We start from the raw sequence: 7,828 nt of genomic DNA, 5'->3' as shown, positions 1-7,828 counted from the left end.
TGTGCTAGTCAAGTACTATATCACCAGTCAAGCCACTTAAATCTTCCTTTCCTTGGATATTTTTAGATGAGAACAGGAAAAATAGGAACACTTTTAAGACATTCAAAACTTAACAATTTTTAAAAACTTTATTCATTTATTTATTTTATACAGGGTCTATCTATGCAGTTCAGACTTGTACTGATCCTCCTGTAGCAGACAGCCCAGTGCTGGGATTACAGATGTGCACCGCCACATCTGGTTTGGGGGCCGGCAGAATTTGCACCCTGGAATTTTGGAGCCAACAGGGCATGTGGTACTGGGTATTGAACTCAGGTCCTTGTGCTTGCCAGGCAGGAGCTTAAAGCAATGAGCTATCTCCCCAGCCCAAATATCTACAATTTTTAACTCATCATATGTTGAAACGTTCTCACTTATCTAGGTATTGAAAAAATCATAGTAGAAAGCATAAATTAATAATGAAATTAGTCTAGCCCTGAGGGAGATAATCATCTCTGTAATTAGTGTGCTCTTTTCATGATTTTAAGTAATAATAATTAGAAAAATGGATATACTTACTTCAGTGCTTTATGGAACTTCAAGAAGCTTTCAAACAAAACCAACTTTTTTTTTTTAAAGCTCTTTCTTTCTTTCTTTCTTTCTTTCTTTCTTTTTCTTTCTTTGTGTGTGTGGCCAGCTCAGCCCACCAGGGGGCAGGGCTGGCTGGCATGTGGTGCTGGGGGATTGAACCGCAACCGCGGTCCCTGTGCTTTGCTAAGCTTGTTCTAAGTAGGTGCTTTAGACCACTGAGCCATCTCACCAGCCCCCAAAACCAACTTTAATGGTTACATATCTTTTCTTGGTTCATGCTACCACCTTGTCATAGTTACATTTTTCATCTCTGCAACAAAATACCCAATGCCCAAAGTTAAAGAAGCAAATGTTTATTTAGTTCACTATCTGTGGTGGTTTCAGTCCATAATCAGCTTGCTCCAAGGCAGGACAACGTAGTGAAGGGCAGCAGTTCATGGTGTCAGGAGACAGGAAAAGCAACAAGGGAAGGGGGAAACTTAACAGTGTCTCTCTGCCCATCTTATACTCTAGCTAAGCTACCCAGACTAAGCCACTGACAAACCAGTCGATGGACTGATTTCGTACCACACACACCTACTCCCCATGCACCATGAGTCAGTCACACACTCTAGACCCATCCACCTCTAAGAAAGCCCCACCTATGACTGCTTGAGGCCGTGCAGGGTCACCTAGACACAGCCATAACGGAGTGGGCTCTAAAATGCTTAAAATTGAGTTTCTAGATCAAATATATAATGTTAATTTAAATTTGATTTTCAGATCCACAGTGGATAAGGTTAGGTTATATGTATGTAATATTTGAGATATAACTATTCTAAAAATTGTTATCTGAATTTTAAACTTCAATGGAAATTCTGTATTTTTAAATGATTAATCCAACACCCTAGCTATGAATTCTCTTAGAGAAGATTATTGTTAATTAGCTATTCTTCTTCTTTCATTGTACTTTACATTCTTAGAATTGCAAGGATCAAGCACAACAATTGTGTCACCACTACTTTCTAAGATTCAGAAATAATATAAATTTGTCACCACTGTTTGGGCATTAATATCTTGTAGGTTGCAGATGGCCTTTGGATTACTCAGAAATTGTAAAGTCCTATTATCGAGGCTGAGCAAAGGAAAAGAAGAGGCCTTACATTATGCTTAAGGTAATATAGGGACAGTAGGGTATGCTCTTTCTTGCGTTTGTACCCTAAATGAATGTGTTGGAAATTTCTGATAATGATAAAACTAGAGTATATATAGTAAATAATAAATGTCTCCCAGAAGAAGCATGGCTTTTGTCCTTAGCTGCCAGCGGGCAGTCTCCGTGTCCTATGAATGTCACCCCTGATCTGGCTTGCTTTGTCTGGGAGTCTTGGGCCAATGGGAGATGTGAGAACGTGGAGCCACATAACCAATGCGGGGTAAGTGGACCCCATCATGTGATATCACGTCAAGCTGGTGAAATCTGGAGAATCTCACTAAGGTAAGTGGATTTAAGTGATGGATCCTCAGAAAAACCGGGCAGCAAGAACTTCAGGGATAATACCGTGAATCATTTCCAAGAGACATTATCACTGCTCACAACGATGTGATGTGGACATCTAGCAGCGCCGTGATTGGAACGCTTTAGGATGTCGCTTTATTCCTCAGCTGATAATCTGTATCCTTTACCTGCAGGACGCCGGAACCAAGATGTAACAGCTTTCCCTGAACCTTGTGAGTCCATCCAGCGAGTTATTAAACCTGAGGATGGCTTGGACAACCCCATGAAATTTGTAGCTAGGATGGTCTTGTGTGGCACTCTTCTACTTCCCTCGATTCTATTTTACTTATAAAGGAGTATCAGTTAGGACAGTTACAATTTTAAAACATAAGGTGTGTTTTTGTCCCTGGCTGTTTCTTTCTTTTCCTGCTCCTATATGTGGAACTCTTTGCCACACCGTGTCATTTGGTGCTGCTTCTGCTGGGGAGCCAGCTGCCTTTGGCCTGATTAGAAAATGTGAGCCAAGTAAACTACTCCTGCTTTAAAAAAAAAATTTAAAATTATTTTACTTATTTGGTGCAGCATCTCACTATGCAGTTTGGACTCATTGAGCCTTCTGCTCAGACTCCTCATTGCTGGGATCGCAAGCGTGAGCCACCACAGCCGGTTACCGTGGATGACCCTGGTATGCGGTACCGGGGGATCAAATCCAGGTTATTGTGCTTGCCAGGCAGACACTTAGACCACGAGCCTATCTGCCCAGCCCCAACTTCTCCTGCTTTAAATTGCGGATGTGCAGTATTTGTCTTGGTAGAGGAGACTAATACAGTTACTAATTCATGCGAACATAAACTAATTAAAGCAACGTTAGTGATATCTTACATTGAAATTCAACAATAAGAACGAGATAGATACAAGTATTGGAAAATATAACTATGTAATTTGGGATTGAGTGTTAAGAATAAATATAGTCTTTTTAGAGAGAACAAATGATTAATTTTAGTACTTAATGAGGTACATATGTTTTTCTAGGGTATAACGAATAAATTAGAGTATTATTTCGAAGCAAGTGGTGGAAGAGAAGTTGAATGCGAAAGTTTGCTCAATTAATCCCAAAGATGTCAAAAAGAGAAAGAAGAAAGGCCCATATAGAACACAGACGGAACAAATCAACTTTATGTGTACACTTGACCTTAGCCAAAGGCTGAGAAGTGATCACTTTATGTTTAGAGGAGTGTTCCTCACAAAAAAAAAATTTTCAGCCTAAATATTGCTGTCTAACAGTGACTGAGACTGGGCATGGTGGTGCTCGCCTGCAATCCCAGCTCCTAGGAGGCTGAAAACAGGAGGATCCAATCTACGTAGTGAGACCCTGTAGACCCTGTCCTAAATACATTAAAAAATTAATAATGCAAATTTTAAATTTTTTTTCTTAAATATTAATAAATTAAGTAAAGTTAGTAACTTTTAAACACTCATTTAATAGTAATAAGCTACTTAGTAATTATTAAAATGAATGGTTACTATGAAGAATGTGGATCTGTATAAGAAGAAAAGACCAGGAGAAATGGTAAAGTTGAAAGTCAAATGGGTTGGTTCCAGGTATCTGTGCAAAAAAAGGAAAGGGTCCGACAGAACATTTTGTTTGTACCATAACTGAGAGTTCACCTTGACTCCAAGGGTGTGGATGCTGATGAGATTTTTCCCCCTCAGAAACTTCTTCATTATATTAAGGAAATGCATTTTAACTTACAGCTTTATAAAAGTTCTTAACAAAAATGTATTAAAAATCCTTTTGACTTTTTTAAAAAAAGTATTGCTGTCTAAGAAAACATACAATTGAGCAAAAATATGGTAAAGATTGGTTCATATTAGAAATACAATGTAAAATACAGCTAGCAAATATCAGAAAAACAGAATAAGCTGTATAATTTAAAATCTGATATTCTTTAAAAACTCATTGCTGATTGTGAAGTGATTATCAAAAAGATTTTCTCCCTTTCTGCTGGTGGACACCATGGGAGAAGGATCATCAGTCTGTCTTCCAACTGCCGTCATGTCTGAGTCAGTCTCCCTAGGAGGCCGAGCACCTATGGAAGCTCTTCACCGAGGACTGAGCTTTGAGGCAACTGATGAGAGTCTGAGGAGCCATTTTGACCAATGGGGAACACTCCCAGCCTGTGTGGTAATGAGAGACCCGAACACCAAGCATTCCGGGGGGTTTGGGTTTATCACTTATGCCACAGTAGAGGTGGTAGATGCAGTCATGAGTGTAAGGCCACACAAAGTGGATGGAAGAGTTGTGGAACCAGAGAGCTGTCCCAAGAGAAGATTTTCAAAGTGCCCACTTAACGGTGAAGAAGATCTTTGTCGGTGGCATTAAAGAGGATATTGAAGAGAATCACCTACAAGATTATTTTGAACAATATGGAAAAATCAAAGTGAATGAAATGATGACCGACTGAGGCAGTGGAAAGAAGAAGAGCTTTGCTTTTGTAACCTTTGATGACCATGATTCTGTGGACAAGATTGTCATTCAAAAATACCACACTGTGAATGGCCACAGCTGTGAAGTGAGGAAAGTCCTGTCCAAGTAGGAGATGGCTAGTGGTTCATCCAGTCAAAGAGGTTGAAGTGGTTCTGGTCAATTTTGGTGGTGGTCATGGAGGTGTTTCTGGTGGCAATGACAGTTTTGTTTGTACAGGAAACTTCAGTGGTTGAGGTGGCTTTGGTGGCAGCCATGGTAGGGGTGGATATGGTGGCAGTGGAGATGGCTACAGTGGATCTGGTAATGATGGAAGCAATTATGGAGGTGGTGGAAGCTTAAATGAATTTGGCAATGACAACAGTCAGTCTTCAAATTTTGGACCCATGAAAGGAGGAAACTTTGGCAACAGAAGCTCTGGGCCCTATGAAGGTGGAGGCCAATATTTTACCAAACCACGAAATCAAGGTGGCTATGGTGGCTCCAGCAGCAGCAGTAGCTATGGCAGTGGCAGAAGGTTTTAAACACTTCCAGGAAACAAAGCTTAGCAGGAGAGGAGAGCCTGAGAACTGACAGGGAAGCTACAGGTTACAACAGATTTGTGAACTCAGCCAAGCACAGTGGTGGCAGGGCCCAGCTGCTACAAAGAAGACATGTTTTAGACAATACTCATGCCTATGGGCAAAAATATTTGAGGGCTGTATTTGTGACTGAGAGCACAACATGTTATTTTAGTTTCTGTTCTGTGGAAAGTGTAAAGCATTCCAATAAAGGGTTTTAATGTAGACATTTTTTTTGCACCCATGCTGTTGATTGTTAGATGTAATAGTCTGATCATGATGCTGAATGTCTTTTTTTTAAAAGTTTTTCAAAATTTTCAATCTAGCAAAATTATACGAAAGCATAACATGAGTCTTATAGTATCAAAATTGTACAACAAATAAATTAAAAACTGATATGAGGAGAAACATTTAATTCACCAATACAATGTTATATTTTAACATTATTTTCTTGCTATATGGCAAATTAAGAATATACAGGAATTATACATCACTACATTGAGCTCATCTATGTAAGATAAGTGCTACTCATGAAGTCATAGTATAAAGTATCTTCAAGAATATACAATGCATTAATAAGGAAAACTTTTTAAAAATGGATTGCTTTTAACATAGAAATATGTACAGAAGAAAACTGCCAGGACAGGAAAACATAAATATGTAAGATTTAATAGTATGCAACTAAAAAAACAATGACAGCAAGACAGCTCAGTGGACTAAGCATCTGCTTAGGCAAGCCCAGGAACCTGGGTTTGAGGCACCACAGGCAGCGTTGGCCCAGCCCTCGGACACTCTGAGCAGGCCACCAGGTCCTGGCATGCTGGAAGACTGAAAACAAGAGGAGCACTACATGTGTGAGCTGTGCAGTGAAACCCTGCACAAAATACCTTGCAAAATAAAAAAATTAAAACATAATACAAAACTCTTAATTTTTATATTAAATACAAGTATTTCTCATTGACTCAACAGTGAAAAATGCAATGTAAACTTAAAAAAGAAAAGTACTAAGAAATAATTTGAATCATATAAAAAACTAGATAAATCAACAACCATAAAATATATTGAAAACTTTATTAAGGATTCATCTCTCAAAATAGTGTGAGGGCAGACAGTTTCAAGAAGTAATTTAAAATTTTCTAATAGTAGAAAATTTCCATGTATGTAATGACAATTTTAAGGCATGAAAAGATATTAGGTAATTTGGTGGTAAACTGTCAATGAGAATATAAAAAATAAAATGAATAGATTAATGACAGTGTTTTGGGTTTCATGTCAGTTCTGATTCATTAGTGGGAGCTGCTGACAAGCATTATGTAAACAATGAATCATGAGCCTCATTTGCTTTCTGCAAATATGATATCTGCAGTGAACACATGTGTCTCTACAGATGACTACAGTTCCCATATTGCTGGGAAACTGTATCTTGAAATATTGGTAAAAAATATAAATTTTCATAGAATATCAAAATGAATTTCAAAAGCACAATAGAAAAATAATCATCCACTATGATTAAGGCGTGATTATCATATGAACAATGGGCCTTGTCTTGGGAAATCTATTAAAGCAATTTATCAAATCAACTGATCCATACAGAAAAATCATATAAGCCTCCAAAATGATACCACACATTTAATCCTTTTTTCCAGTAATGGACTCTTGGAATTAATAATAAAAAGACTTTTCTTTAGTACAATGAAAGCCTTCTGATTTTTTTATTGTTTTGTTTTGTTTTTCTATTTTGTGTATTTAGTAGAGTCTCACTACAAAGGTGGGACTGGTAGTGATCCTCTTGTTTTCAGCCATTCCAGCGCTGGGATTGCAGGCATGTGTCACCACACTTGGACTTGGTCACAGGCTCAGTGCACCCTGGAGGCAGGGCCAGCACGGCATGCAGGACCGGGGATTGAACCCTGGCCCCTGCACTTGCCAAAACAGGCACTTAGCCCACTGAGCTATCTCACCGGCCCTGAAAGTTTTCCATGTAAGCTAATATCTAATATTACATTCTATTGCAAGACCCAGGAAGGTGTTACCAGTACTAACCCAAGCTGCTTGCAGGTCTGGGCTGTTTCTGCTGCAGTCAGCCTGTCCTAATGCTATCTCCTTGCTGGCTGTGCATTTGCTGGCTCTGAAAGGCCTCGCTCCTCCTCTTGCATGAGTCCTGGTGTGAAGAAACCACTTGAAATACTTTTCTTCCTTATCCAAAGCCTTGCCTAAAACCATCCACCACTTTACAGCCTCATGCAGCTGGAGGCCTTCTTCTAGTAAGAGGACCTTCAGGCATTAGTTATTATCAAGCCCCCCCAGTAATTCAGTTTAGCCATTAAATTCATAGAAAGGCACTGCCCTTTGCTACATTCAATAAGAAAAATAATGGCTCTAATTTTCGTGCTGTGTGGTCTCCCATGACCCATGTTTATCCTAGCAGCAGAAGAGACTCAGTTATTTTAGTGACTCAGTTCCCTGAGAAGAGGACCATGTTTAAAGGATCTTAGGAAATGCAAGTTTCAATCATTGCTTATCGAAGGAATTGGGCAGAAAACAGCTGGAACTATTACTCCAAATCAAACAAAAAAAATCATATGCTTGTGAGCACATTTTTCCATGTATGTTTCACCTATTATATCCAAATATTAAAGTTCATCAAAAAAATTAAACTTGCTTCTTAAAACAGGGAGCATGAGGATCTTATGTGAGAAACTGGACAGGTCTGATTCTAGAGTACTCAAAAAATTGTTC

General features: G+C 38.9%; 1 pseudogene; it reads left to right on the top strand.

Moving 5' to 3' along the window:
• Nucleotides 1-2,635: 2,635 nt before the first annotated feature.
• LOC101588132 lies at nt 2,636-5,053 on the top strand (annotated as a pseudogene).
• Nucleotides 5,054-7,828: the final 2,775 nt, after the last annotated feature.

This window comes from Octodon degus, unplaced genomic scaffold (assembly GCF_000260255.1).
Source record: "Octodon degus isolate 3935 unplaced genomic scaffold, OctDeg1.0 scaffold00001, whole genome shotgun sequence".
NCBI classification, from domain to species: Eukaryota; Metazoa; Chordata; class Mammalia; order Rodentia; family Octodontidae; genus Octodon; species Octodon degus.
Note: the sequence above shows the minus strand (reverse complement) of the source record. Positions and strands in the feature narration are given on the sequence as shown.